The 14,544-nt window shown below is 44.8% G+C and overlaps 1 long non-coding RNA gene across 1 annotated transcript in view; it reads right to left on the bottom strand.

The window, feature by feature from the left end:
- The window catches only part of LOC133219007 (uncharacterized), a 59,388-nt gene extending 58,058 nt beyond the window's left edge, over nt 1–1,330 (bottom strand). The window contains exons 1-2 of the long non-coding RNA XR_009727323.1: nt 1,253–1,330; nt 636–747 (exon numbers count right to left, since the gene is read on the bottom strand). This is a non-coding gene — a long non-coding RNA (uncharacterized LOC133219007). The remainder of the gene's footprint in view (nt 1–635; nt 748–1,252) is intronic.
- Between the last annotated feature and the right edge of the window lie 13,214 nt (nt 1,331–14,544).

The raw sequence follows: 14,544 nt of genomic DNA, 5'->3' as shown, positions 1-14,544 counted from the left end.
TGTGCTTGCAAGCAGAATTATAATTCAATATTTGCATTGCAAGAACGCCTAAGCAATCCCACTGAGATTCACTCTCCTACACAAAGTACAAACACGTTCACATGACCCCAGAACGGCTGGATGGTTGCCAGTCCCACCTCGCAGAAGCTCACATGATTTGAAGGTTTAGTCTACAACAATGTTTATTGCCAGGACTTGTACATCTGCCCCTAGCACTAGGCCCTGAACGAGGGAAGGTGAGATGAGCAGAAACAAGAGCTTTGATATGTGTTTTACCATTGTGCTCACACACAGACTCTGCAGCTGGGTCTCTGCAGGCATCAGCTGAAGCCAGCACACTTCAACATGGAGCATGTGTGGATGCAGGCACCAGCCTGAGCCCCATAGAAAAGGATACAAGTGCTGTCATTTCAGCTGGAGTGCACCATCTCCCTGTGCAGCCACAAGCAAGCCAGCAATTGCTAATGCTTCTTTCAGTCTTCCATCCCCTGTCCTACCTTCCTCCCTAGAAATTATACCTTCTTAACATCTGAGTTTATAGCAGTTTTAAAGAGGCAAAACACAAAACAGCTCTGTAATTTCATATCAGAAGAAATAATTCACACTTAGAAAGGCAGAATAAATAAATAAATTACCTTATCCTTTGATGAGATGTCCAGCCCAGGAAAACAGGATATTGCTTGATGCTTCACAAGCAAGTGCAGCAGTTTTCATCTCTTACAGTGTTGTAACAGAACCTCTTCAGAACTCTGAGTGATTAAAAAAGCCACAGACGTGGTATACATTTACACATACTGACACACAGCTTTGTGTGCATGAATAAATACATGACCGTGGGCATGCACACAAACACACAGACCCCCTTAAGGACTTTTATACCCAGAGGATTGAATTTAGGCTTTGAGAGCCTAAAGTAAATAGCAGGGAAAAAACAAGCCACAAAAAACCCTCAGCAGAACACTGAGGGAGTTGCTCAGGTGCCCTCATACCTTCCCCTGGGATACAAGGAAGGCTGAAACTCCTGCAGCTTAGAATATTCCACCAGCTTCAGTAAAGCACAAAAAACCCAGGGACTTCTTGAGGTCCACAGTCCCTAGACCTCATGAGATACAAGAACCCCAAGTCACAGCCCAGCAAGACTTGCACCCATGCCTTGACTCTCAAACTGAACACAGCACACCCTGAACAACAGGACCATCAGCTGTGCCAACCCTACCCACCACCCACAAATCCAAAAGCCATTAAGCCCAACCTTCTTTCAATTAGACTAACTAATTACTACTTTGCAGCACCTTCCCCTCATCTGGGCCCTGCTGTTGCTGGATTACTTCCCACTGACTGAAAAAGAAACTTTGTGCTGCAGAGAAAGCTATTTGAATGCATTCATATTTACACTGAATAGCGATACTAAAACAGACAAACATTACGTTTCTGGCAGCTGAAGAACTGCACAGTGTTATGCAGGTGTGCTCTCCCATGGTTTGGCTTGATTGGAAGCACAGGAGATAAACACCAGGCTATTTCAGAGACCACAGACTTACTCCACAGTTAAAGCTCGTATTAGTTCCTGCCATGCTCAGCAAGACCTTTCAAGTTTGAGCTAGTGATGAAAGCTGAGTCTTGGAATACTCACCTTTACTAGCTTAGATGGGCTGCGTGGCAGTGGTGAACCATGGACTGCCTTTGGCACAAAGTAGGTGAGGCAGCTCCATCAGCACAGGGCTGGAGTCCAGGGCTCCCCATTCAGGGGCAAGCATCTGGACATCGGAGCATAAACATCTCTTCCCCCTTCTTTGCAAGCTGCCAGGGACAAGTCAGGGCAGCCCTGGGAGCAGCTCCGCTCTCCCCCTTCCCCAGTCACTAGTTGAAACAACAACCCTGTTTGCTGTCAGTCCCATTTTCAATTTCCCCATCCATTGATCCATCACTGGCTCAGCACAGTGGTCAGGGCTGGCAGCAAGGCCACTGCCCGCCTTTTCCTGAGACCAGCTCCTGCAGACTCGGTGTTGCATAGACCCGTAAGTCCAGAAGTTTGTTTTATCCAGGGGCGGAGGAGAAGGAAGGAGTCAGTCTCTCATTCTGAAGCTTGACTGCAGCATTTCTAGTAATACCTCTCACCTCTGGCGGAGTCCTTAAAATCACTTTTCTTAAAACAGAGGAATGTCCTTTAATGCTCTCCTGCTTTGTCATGTTGAAACATTACCAGATGGTTTAGAAAACAATAAAATGTGCCCAAATTTATTTGTCTGGGGGGTTTACAATAGGAAAACATCCAGAGGTGGTTTCTTAGACTGGCCTTCCTCTTGCACCATGGAAACCAGTGAAATATGTGCTGTTTCTTAGCAGCCATTTCAGGGTCAGAGTTTTACTCAGAGCAGCAAAGATTCTAATTTTGCTTCTTGACCTCATTTCAATTAGCTCTGGGTGGCAGAAGGAACATGTTATACCATTAGACAGAAAGATTCCCACACAGCCTAGTGCTGGAAGGCACAGACAGCTTGCTCATCTTTCAGTGACTGTTTCTGTGGCCACAGAGCTTGACAAACACCAAAAAGAGCTGTGCTTTTGCTGTATTTGACTCCTTCTAGCTGATGCAAAGTTCTTCATTTTGGAAAATGAGTGGTGGAGGTAGCCTGTGGAGCTGCCAGAACTTCTAAATGGCCAGGGAAAGCGAGTTAGGACAGCTTTGTTATAATCAGAACACAAGATAATGGAAAACCTAGTGATGTACCAGACTTCAAGTTTAAAATCATTAGAAATGGATATATGTTTGCATAAATTGAGATCCAGTTTTAAAAATCTCTGCCCCAGGATATTGTGGAGACTAAAAGCAGAGCTGGACTCAGAAAAGAGACTAGCAAGTTTCTGGTGGATACAAGGCCATTAACCTTTTCCTTTAGTCTGCTGTGCATGCTGTTTTGTCTTTTACTGGGGACAGGGAGAGCCAGACAACTCCAGCAAGCACTCCATTAAGCCTTCAACTCTGGTGCAGCTCATTATCTCACTCCAGCACTGAGTTCTTATCAGGAGCTGCGTATTTCTTTGCAAATTGGGGAGAGGATATGTCACTGTTCCTCTGCATGTCTCTGATGCCTACCTTCTCTGCGTATCTCACTGTATTCACAGAGGATATCAGTAGTGGTTGTAGTGGAGACGGTAATTCTGCCATTTAGAAATGTCACTGTCTCCTTTGCAAGACACTGGTATCGTACCAGCAAGGGAGGCAAGACAGAACAGCCACTCATTTAACACTGGCCAAGTGCAGCTGGGGCCATTGAGGCAGCCTCAGCTACAGGCTGGGCCCATCACATCCCACTGGGCAGCCTGCACCAGCACAGCTAATGCCATTCATTTGCTACCACCACGTACAGCTCTCCCTATGCATGCTGGGCAGAAAACTGTCCTCAGAGAATACTGGGCTAAAGATGAACTGATTCTTGATTCTGTATACATTTTTCTGTAAGGACATTTTGCCAAGAAGTCATTAATTTGCTGTACACTTAGGTCGCACATGTTTAAATCATACACTGAACACATGCATATTTTAAGTGAAGGAGGAGGAGGAGGAGACTGCATGCAACAGCAAGAGAAATAATGAGTCTTACCAAACCCAACCACTTTATCTGCAGCAGATCTGAAAATACATTAGAAACTTTTCAAGAGAGTTTAAGTAAAAATTGCAAGTGCTATGTCACATAACCATATGAGTTACACAGTATTTTCCATTTAATAATCGTGGAAAGGTGCATTTTAATATAGCTAATTTAGCCTATGCAAAGCTATGACAAGGTGCTCAGGAAAACCAGACTATAGGGCTTTAACATTTGCAAAAAAGGAATCCCCAAGAAGTGCTCAAAAGAAATCTCTTCCTTAAAATAATATGAATTTCTCCTTCCAGCACATCTTCCATAATCTGAGCACTCAAACATTGCCAAGCCCTTCCAAAAAAAATAGTTAAAGATAAATGTTTAATTAGCTTTTTAAAAAGACTTGTCTATTACAACACTAAGTGCTGTAACTCACAAAGCCTTGTGGACAAGCTGTGTTCCTTTTTATGGTCTTCATCTTATGCAGTTAATCACACGCTGCTGAATTCATTCCCCTCACTGCACAGCTCTGTAACCTATTAAAACATTGTCCTCTGGTGCACACACACTGCACTCGTAGCTGTTTTGTACTGGCTTTAACTAAACAATACAAGAATTACTCTTACACTCCTCAGTGACCCGCTCCACAGCTTTAGTAACTCTCGGGTCAGGGAAGGTTAACGGCACCTGCAAGAGCTCAAAGCCCACGTATGATTCCTCACATTGCTTTCCGCAGCAGCAGCTACAGCCCTAAAGTGACTCGGAGGGCTGCGGGCACAGGGAGCTGCAGGGAGAAGGACAGAGTGGATTTGCCTCTTTGGCAGCAGCAACTGCTGGCCAGCCGAGCAGCAGGAGGAGCGGGATCCACAACGGAGATGGAGTGACTCATTCCTACAGCAAGCTCAGCTGCCAGCCGGCTTTGGGAGTCAGTGCCAGCAGCAGCACAGCACCTGCAGAAGCAGGTTTCAGAAATGCTCTCTTTCAAAAGAAAGGAAACCGCTGGAAGTTAGGTAACAGAAAAGCCCTGTCAGTGTTTCACAGCTATGTCTTGGAGACCAGATTAAGTCAGATGGGACACATTCCTTAATCATGTAGCATTGATTCACAGTGAGACCAGATGGCTGAAGGGACATGCTTTTCCACAGGAAAGGTGGTCAAGCTGTTGGCTCCTTCAGAGAAGAATGAAAACACTCAATGAGAAGCACCTGTGAGACAGGAAACTGAAAACCAGAGTTACCACAGACCAAAGAAGGAGGTTGTGAATGCACCATTCCTGGCAGTGTTCAAGGCCAGGTTGGACAAGGCCTTGGGTGATATGGTTTAGAGTGAGGTGTCCCTGCCCATGGCAGGGGGGTTGGAACTTGATAATCTTAAGGTCCTTTCCAACCCTAACTGTTCTATGATTCTATGAAAGAACATCAGAAGATACTTCACAAAGCCAGTTGCTAGGAATTGGGAAATAAAGACAGCATGGAGGACCTGGGAGGGTGAATATCTCCATCAGCTGGAAAACAGTGCAAGAAAACTACTAATTTTGCACGTGTTTTGAAGCATGTGCAGTGAGGACTCAGCAAATGCACTAATGCTGTTTAGCTGGAGGCAGCATCAGGTGGCAGGGCAGGCTTCTTATGTGGGGAACCTGTGTGATCTTTCATGAGAAAGGAAGAACACCCAGATAAGCCCAGATTCGGGGTGAGGGGAAGATAGAATCTGGAGGAAAAAACAGATAAACTGGGAATGGGTATGAAAGATCCAATTTCTGCTGTGGGAATGACTTGGTTTTGAACTGAGAAAACAACAAACAAACCAAATCACAGCTCCAAAGAAGAGTCTGTTACATCTGGGAACAAAGAGCTAATATCAGATTTATTTTGTTTAATGGGTGCTTAGTTGTGCATTTGATTTAGACAATGCATACAACAAAGGACCTAAAAAAAGGTACATAAAATTAGTTTTCAGATATCTTTAACAGGACAGGTAGATTTTTAGTGCTGCACTGTCCGGTAATGCATGCTACCAGGAATATCCTTTGCCATTAATTCTACAATGTTTTTAATGGTTTAATAACTGCATTTAATAACTAACTGAATTTACAAGGGACAGCAGAAGTAGTAAGTCATTGAAGCAAATATTTAGGACTTGAAAGGCTTGATAAATACAATCGCATCCAACTAGCAGGACATTCTTATCATTATGACTGAAGCTCAGTATTTTTAAACAACTTTTGATGGTTCTGGCACATTACCCTAGATAAGGAGAGTTCAATGTGCACTTCCAGTATGCCATATAGGAGCAAACACTGTTACAGACTACTCTGGTTTAAAAGCTGTTCCTGGTACTTTTTTTCCCTAGAAGAAAGTATCAGAACTTCCTGAAAGAATACAGGACAAAGCATCTGTCTTGTGGGCCCTCTCTGGAAGGAAACAGGATACCTGGTTACCCAGAACAGGGGAAGGCTGAGGTACTCAACAACTTTTTGCCTTGGTCTCTACTGACTGACCACCCAAGTCACGGAAGATAAAAGCAGTGACTGGGAGACGAAGAACTGCCTGCTGTAGAAGATCAGATTCAAGACCATCTGAGGAACCTGAAGGCGCACAAGTCCATGGGACCTGATGAAATGCACCTGAGGCTCCTGAGAGACACTGGCAGACAAAGTGTCTAAGCCATTGTCCATCCTATTTGAGAAGTTGCGGCAGCCCAATTTGTGGGTAAGGGAAGAGCGAGTGATGGAATATGCCTGGACTTGTGCAAAGCACTTGGAATTGACACACATGACATCCTTGTCTTTAAACTGGAGGGACCAGGATTTGACCGACAGAACACTTGCTGGATAAGGAATTAGCTGGATGGTCACACTCAAAGAGTTGCAGTCCATGGCTTGATGTCCAAGTGGAAACCTGTGATGTGTCCCTCATGTGTCTGTATCGGGACTGGCATTGTTCAACGTCTTTGTCAGTAAGACGGACAGTGGGATTGAGTGTACCCTCAGCAAGTTTGCTGATGACACCAAACGGTGTGGTGCAATTGATGTGCTAGAGGTAAGGAATACAATCCAGAGGGACCTTGACAGGATGGAGAGGTGGGTCGGTGCAAACCTCATGAAGTTTAACAAGGCAGGGTCCTGCACCTGGGTTGGGGCGATCCCAAGCACAGACAGGCTGGTGCCATCCAACCCAACCCATTCTATGATTCTGTATCTATTGACAACATTCTGAGAAGACAAGAACAGATCAAAATGAAAGGCTGCAGAAAGCATTTGACAGGGCTCAAGGAGCAAACTGAAATTTGAGAGTGAACTTGAAGGTCATATAAATAATATCGCTAGGAGAAAGACTGAAAATAACATACAACTAATGCAGAAGCATGCAGGCAGTGAACTCTGGAGGAACATTCATATTTGTCTTGTCAGTCTGTGCTCATCTCCATGTCCGTGTACAGAGAAAAGGAGCTGGAATGTCCTCCCCAAGGACATTCTATGCTTTAAAAGGCTTAAAATAAAGCTATCATCATTCCATGCTTTTACACCAAAAGACAGAGCAAATTTTCTACAAACACCTCAAAATGCAACATAAGGCACAGCACATGTACTAGAATATAATGAACTTTGGGTGTGACATATGCCCCCAGAATACTTACTGAAACAGAGTGTTACTGCACCCAGGCACAGAAGCATATTCAATGGAGACCAGTTCTGACAAAAACTGGCAATGGCAATACTGATACATAAAGAAGAATTATCATAGAATGGTTTGGGTTGGGAGGGACCTTAAAGCTCATCCGGTTCCAAACCCCTCTCTGTCATCCTTGTAGACCCCTTCAGTTACTGGAAGGCTGCTATGAGGTCTCCACGCAGCCTTCTCTTCTCCAGGCTGAACAGCCCCAACTTTCTCAGCCGGTCTCCATATGGGCATATTACACCTTGAGAAAACTGGTCATTTTCAACAGTTACTGTGCAGTTCACCAGCACTGTATGAACTGCAGCACTAGCTGCTGATGGCAGGCATGCTCCTATGAGCACCTGATCTATCTGCTCTTAAGAACCATGTGAAAAATTACACAAGGCATGCAATGTCCACGCATGAAAATTAAATTATCACAGAAACAGCATAAAATGTACTTACAGAAGTGATAATAAAATATGATAGAGTTGCAGAAAAATGTTAAAGCTTATTCTCTTGGGTGGCTGTGGAATTATAGACTAAGCCTATATTACAAATTCAAATCACCATGGCTTTCTGTAATTGCTGGCTTGCTATTTATGGGTGACAGAAAAGTGCTGCCAGAGGTCCTGTAGCTTGACCTGCTTCTAAGGATACATGAAAGTCACAGAGGTATGCAAAGCACAAAAGAAAAATCATGTGCTGGCCGGTATTCTGTTTTCTCTGTCAAGCCATGTGAAACTTCAGCATAGGAAAAAATATAAGACAGGTGAGGGCTGTGTCTAACAGAAGCAACTGCATCTTCTTCCTTCTAGAAAGAAGCATAGAAAAGAAGAGTCCGTTTTCTTCAATACCTCCACAAAATGAAGCTAATCTGAAACTCTTGCAGCCCTTAAAGGCATGAAAAGCATCAACAAGCAAGAGAGAGGAAAAAAATGCCTCTTCGAAAGTAGCCAGGACATACAGCATACCTGCAAGGCACAACAAGCACTGATAACTAGCCTGCACAGCTGAATGAGTTTTCCATCACAATAATGATTTTCTGTTAGTAAAACAGACAAGAAGCCAATAATAGCAATGATTGCTTCCAGGGGACCCAAAGACTAGGAGACAGACCTGATCTGAACTACTTGGGCCAGAAGATGAAGGCATTGAGAGAAAAAAAAAGTGGTCTGAGCACTTGGTTTCCTCAAGCAGACTCTTGCTAAGCTTCTTTTATCCTATAAACGCATTTAAAGTCTTCTTCCTATAAAATGTATTTAAAGTGTCCTCTTTGAACCTTGCTCCCAAAGTCTAGAAAAGAAGTTGAAGTGTTCCAAATGGGAGCTTCAGCAAGATGACCTCTTTCTCCTTCACTAAAGAAGAGAAAGTCTTCACAAAAAGAAATCAATGGAAATGATGAAATTTATAAAAGAGGACAATTCTGCACATTTCCTTTATTTTTGGTCCTTCAAATAAAAATTATTTAATATTCCTGTCCATATTTAAAAGTCCGTTACTACCCTTAAGCCTAATGCTGCTTCTCTTTAAATCAAAGGGAACCTAACTGGAAAATTGCGTTAAGTAAATCCCATGGTGTCTCCTCAAGCCATTCTTAATCTCAGCAGGATGCAGCCACAGCTAAAGGAACTTGCCCAAGACTACAGCTTTGCTGTTTAGGAGACCCAGCCTGTACAGCATATTTCTCTGCTTAAACTTTGAAGCTTGCTCCCTGTCACTGCTGCAGATGGTTAACATCGCTACCCAATCCTGTATATAGCAGGGGTAAAATTCAGTACAGTAACCTGTACATACACTCCCCCAACCAATTCTGGATGGTCAGGAGTGTGCAGAAAATGACACTTTTCCTTCTGTTAACGGGTGAACATCCTGGGGAAAAATCAGGGAAGAGTTCAAAGAGTTTACAAAGCATGTGGCAGAGTCTTATCAGAGGAAAAGGGAACTCAAAACAATAACATACAGGTTTTATTCCATGCAACGCCCCTCTGCCATGGCTTCATCCGCTACGTGCTCATTCATCGATAAACACCAACCCCTTCTAACAAACATCCCAGTTAACCCAAGCCTCTTCTGCCACGGTTTTCCCTTGGAACAGCATACACTGGTGACATCTAGTGGGCACAAGAATCTTAAGAACAGCCAAGCCAGCTCCTGAATAATTCAGCACGTGAAAATATTTTTTGGCTTACACTAGATCTAAACAATTTTGCCTTCAATCTCTTGAGCTTAATGTGCACATTGTTATGAGATCTACTATCACAAGTTCGTATCCACACCTAACGTCTTACAGCTTTAAGGTTCTCCAGAGATACCAAACAATATCCTAGAGATAGCCGTCTATTCCTTGCTTTCTCTCTTATCACACCAGGACTTGCTGCTATCAAGTCTTCTTGATGAGGTTTTAAATGTACGATAACAGACTTTTTGGGAAGAGTAACAGTCTGCAACATTGTCAAAAGCATATTTTTTTTTTTTATTCATGAAATTATGCAATTGTAGGTAAGCGAAAACTGGCTCACCTAGCTTGGGCAGGAGAGGTGGAAGGCAGGCTGAGCAAATGGCTTATATTACTTTTCAGGATTCAAGTCCCAGCTCCTTTTACACCTACACAGCGCCATCAAGACTGCCAAGCTTTCAACCTTAATTATTAGTGTCGTGTTCCCAGAATTCAAACACAGGACTGAAGCTTTAAGGGAAGCTAGAGACCTCTGTGCATCTACAAAAGGTACTTAAAGGCACGTTTGGAGCTGCAAGGCCTCACTTATAGCAATTTTGTGCTTCTTCTATTTATTCTTTATTTTTAGTGTTCAAAACAAGGGTTGTATACATCCACCATGCTGACACAATACAGTTGCCCTTGGTCAAGATCCAGGGAAAGAAGCTCAGCCACCTGTGTGGCTCCCATTTCCCTGCACTCCACAGTCAAGGCCCTGGGTCCCCTGCAGCAGAACAGCTTCCATCAGCTCTCCCTTTCTATACAGTCAGCAGATGATCTTTCAGCTTCTGGTCTGTACTGCTAGGGCTTCACCTCCTCATGCTGCAGCCAGGCAACCTTCTTCTTGTGCCCAGCCAGTTTTGTCTGCAATATACTTCCACTCTATACAATTCCAGGTAACAGACTCTGACCTAATGCTGCAGAATTTCTCTTCTACTGTCATCTTACAACCTCCCCTCAAACCACAAAGGCCTAGTTCTGCCAGCTGTGATCACACTGAAGGAAACAGTAAAGAAGTTTAGATATAATAGCTCCCAGGTAATCAATGAAACCATACTGCGGGAGCAGAAAGACCCCCCTGTGAGCTTTGAACAACACAGGGGGAAAGAAAAAGTCAATTAGTCCTACTATGTTTGCATTGGAATCCTAGCTTGCTTAATTATCCCACTTACAAAGGTGGCGTAATTAATAATCCTGCTGCATACAGATCATAATGCCTATTAACCATGATGGGTAAAGGAATTCTGGTTTCCCTTAACTGCTTTTGGTTTTGCTGCATCATTACTAGCAATTCTTAATAGACTATGTTCTTGTTAGGATTTCTACCTCACAGATAAATGCTCAGGTATTTAATTACCTGGAGCATAAGGTTCAATGTTGTACACCAAAGCTAATCTGGAAAATGATCCCTACTTTTTCAAGTGCGAAGACAACGGTTTTCCTCAGCTGACGTTGCTGTTCCTAATTTCATCACTGTGAGCAGCAGAACTCAGCACTGTGCACGTGCCCACGATTACTGGAGGAATAAGGAGTCTAACTGGGTTTGCTAATTGAATGGGTTAAAGTTCATTTTTTCCCCAGTTAGCAGGGACAAGCAAGAGTTGAGTATTTATATGAGATGGTGGAGTTTAGGATCCTGTGTGGGAGGAACAGAATACCTAGCAAGGCCAAAGTTTTGGATTTCCGAAGGGCCAACTTTGGCCTGTTCACTCAACTGCTAAGAGAAGTCTCATGGGAAAGGGTACTAGGCGGTAAAGGGGCTCAAGATAGTTGGTCAGCATTCAAGGACCGCTTCTTCCAAGCTCAGGATCTGAGCGTCCCAATGGTCAGGAAATCAAGTAAGGGAGCCAGGAGACCAGTGTGGTTAAACAAGGAGCTGCTGGGCAAACTCAAGTGGAAAAGGAGAATCTATGGATTATGGAAGGGGGGGCTGGCCACTTGGGAGGAATATAGGACAGTTGTTAGAGGATTTAGGGAGGCAATTAGGACAGCTAAGGCCTCCTTGGAACTTAATCTTGCAAGTCAGGTTAAGGACAATAGAAAGGGCTTTATCAAATACATAGTAGATAACACTAACACAAGAGGCAATATAGGCCCACTGCTGAACGAGGTGGGTGCCCTGGAGACAGAGGATATAAAGAAGGCAAAGGTGCTGAATGCCTTCTTTGCCTCTGTCTTTACTCCTGCAGACTCTCCCCGGGGGCCCCAGATTCCTATTGCCCCAGAAGGAGTCAGGACAAAGGAGGAGTTTGCTTTGGTAGATGAGGATTGGGTTAGGGATCAGCTATGCAATCTGGACATCTATAAATCAATGGGTCCGGATGGAATGCACCCACGGGTGCTGAGGGAGCTGGCGGAGGTCATTGCTAGGCCACTCTCCATCATCTTTGGTAAGTCATGGGAAACGGGAGAGGTGCCTGAGGATTGGAGGATGGCAAATGTCACACCAGTCTATAAGAAGGGCAAGAAGGAGGACCCAGGTAATTATAGACCGGTCAGCCTTACCTCTGTCCCTGGAAAGGTGATGGAACAACTTATTCTTGACTCCATTTCTAGGCATATCAAGGATGAGGGGGTTATTAAGAACAGCCAACATGGTTTTATGAGGGGGAAGTCATGTTTGACCAACCTTATAGCCTTCTATGAGGAAGTGACTAGGTGGAGGGATGATGGTAGAGCAGTAGATGTGGTTTTTCTTGATTTCAGTAAGGCATTTGATACTGTCTCCCACAGCATCCTCATAGATAAGCTAAGGAAGTGTGGGCTTGACGATCAGGTAGTGAGGTGGATCAAGAACTGGTTGGAAGGAAGAAGGCAGAGAGTTGTGGTCAATGGTGCAGAATCTAGCTGGAGGTCTGTGACTAGTGGAGTCCCTCAGGGGTCGGTGCTGGGACCAGTGCTGTTTAATATTTTCATCAACGACCTGGATGAGGGAACCGAGTGTACTCTCAGCAAGTTTGCTGATGACACTAAACTGGGAGGAGTGGCTGACACACCAGAAGGCTGTGCTGCCATTCAGCGAGACCTGGACAGGCTGGAGAGTTGGGCGGGGAGAAATTTGATGAAATTCAACAAGGGCAAGTGTAGAGTCTTGCATCTGGGGAAGAACAACCCCATGTACCAGTACAGGTTGGGGACTGACCTGCTGGAAAGTAGTGAAGGGGAAAGGGACCTGGGGGTCCTGGTGGATAGGAGGATGACCATGAGCCAGCAATGTGCCCTTGTGGCCAAGAGGGCAAATGGCATCCTGGGGTGCATTAGAAAGGGTGTGGTTAGTAGGTCAAGAGAGGTTCTCCTCCCCCTCTATTCTGCCTTGGTGAGGCCGCATCTGGAATATTGCATCCAGTTCTGGGCCCCTCAGTTCAAGAAGGACAGGGGATTGCTTGAAAGAGTCCAGCACAGAGTCACAAAGATGATTAAGGGAGTGGAACACCTCCCTTATGAGGAGAGGCTGAAGGAGCTGGGTCTCTTCAGCTTGGAGGAGACTGAGGGGTGACCTCATCAGTGTTTACAAATATGTAATGGGTGGGTGTCAGGATGATGGAGCTAAGCTTTTTTCAGTGATATCCAGTGATAGGACAAGGGGCAATGGGTGTACTGGAGCATAGAAGGTTCCACATTAACATCAGGAAGAACTTCTTTACTGTGAGGGTGACAGAGCACTGGAACAGGCTGCCCAGGGGGGTTGTGGAGTCTCCCACCTTGGAGATATTCAAGGCCCGCTTGGACGAGTTCCTGTGTGATGTACTCTAGGTTACCCTGCTCTTGCAGGGGCGTTGGACCAGATGATCTCTTGAGGTCCCTTCCAACCCTTGGGATTCTGTGAATAGCCAACAGCTGCACTCTGTTGCTACACTCACTATCAGTGTGGGACAGGGGAAAGAAGAGACAGCATTTATCTCTGCTGCCTTGGATACCAAAAGATGACAGTGTCTTAAATAGCCATCATAAAAGTCTGTTGAAGGGAAAGAATTTATTTTGGTATTCAATTTTCAGTTAGGGGAAGCAGATACATACATTAATCTTCGCAGGAGCAGAACACATGCAGTTCTTACAGCTTGAAGTTGTTCAAAAGACTACTGTTTTCAATTTGTCTTACTCAAAAGGGCACAGCTGATGAACAAAGCTAGAATGTGATCAAGAGATCAATCTGACACTCTTATTTTGGCCCTGGCCTGAGCTTCCAGTGATGCTGGGCAAGTTATACCTTCCAGTTTTCCCCACCCAGAGAGTTTTGGTTGGGAATCCTTACCATCTACTCCTTGCAGTCAATGTTTTATTTGCTAGCAAATTACTTCCCCCAGAAAGAATGTGTATCTGCCCTTACTGGTTATCCTCCATTGGAATATATAGAATCATAGAACCACAGAACAGCTAGTGTTGGAAAGTACCTTAAGATCACCAAGTTCCAACCCCCCTGCCATGGGGAGGGATACCTCACACTAAACCATGTCACCCAATGGCCTGTCCAACCTGGCCTTGAACATTGCCAGGGATGGAGCATTCACAACCTCCCTGGACAACCTATTCAAGTGCCTCACCACCCTAACAGGGAAGAATTTCCTCCTTATATCCAATCTAAACTTCCCCTGTTTCAGTTTTAACCCATTACCCCTTGTCCTATCAATACAGTCCCTAATGAAGAGTCCCTCACCAGCATCCCTATAGGCCCCCTCTCAGATACTGGAAGGCTGCTATGAGGTCTCCACGGAGCCTTCTCTTCTCCAGGCTCAACAGCCCCAACTTTCTCAGCCTGTCTTCATATGGAGGTGCTCCAGTCCCCTGATCATCCTCGTGGCCCTCCTCTGGACTTGTTCCAACAGTTCCATGTCCTTTTTATGTTGAGGACACCAGAACTGTACACAATACTTCAGGTGAGGTCTCACAAAAGCAGAATAGAGGGGCAGGATCACCTCCTTTGACCTGCTGGTCACGCTCCTTTTGATGCAGCCCAGGATACAGTTAGCTTTCTGGGCTGCAAGCGCACACTGAAGCTGGCTCACTTTCAGTTTCTCATAGACCAACATCCTCAAGTCCTTCTCCACAGGGCTGCTCTGAATCTCTTCTTTGCATCGGCAAA

The sequence above is a fragment of the Neopsephotus bourkii genome, unplaced genomic scaffold, assembly GCF_033783945.1.
Source record: "Neopsephotus bourkii isolate Nb327-2 ecotype Australia unplaced genomic scaffold, CSIRO-AGI_Nbou_v1 NB_1292, whole genome shotgun sequence".
Classification (NCBI taxonomy): Eukaryota; Metazoa; Chordata; class Aves; order Psittaciformes; family Psittacidae; genus Neopsephotus; species Neopsephotus bourkii.
Note: the sequence above shows the minus strand (reverse complement) of the source record. Positions and strands in the feature narration are given on the sequence as shown.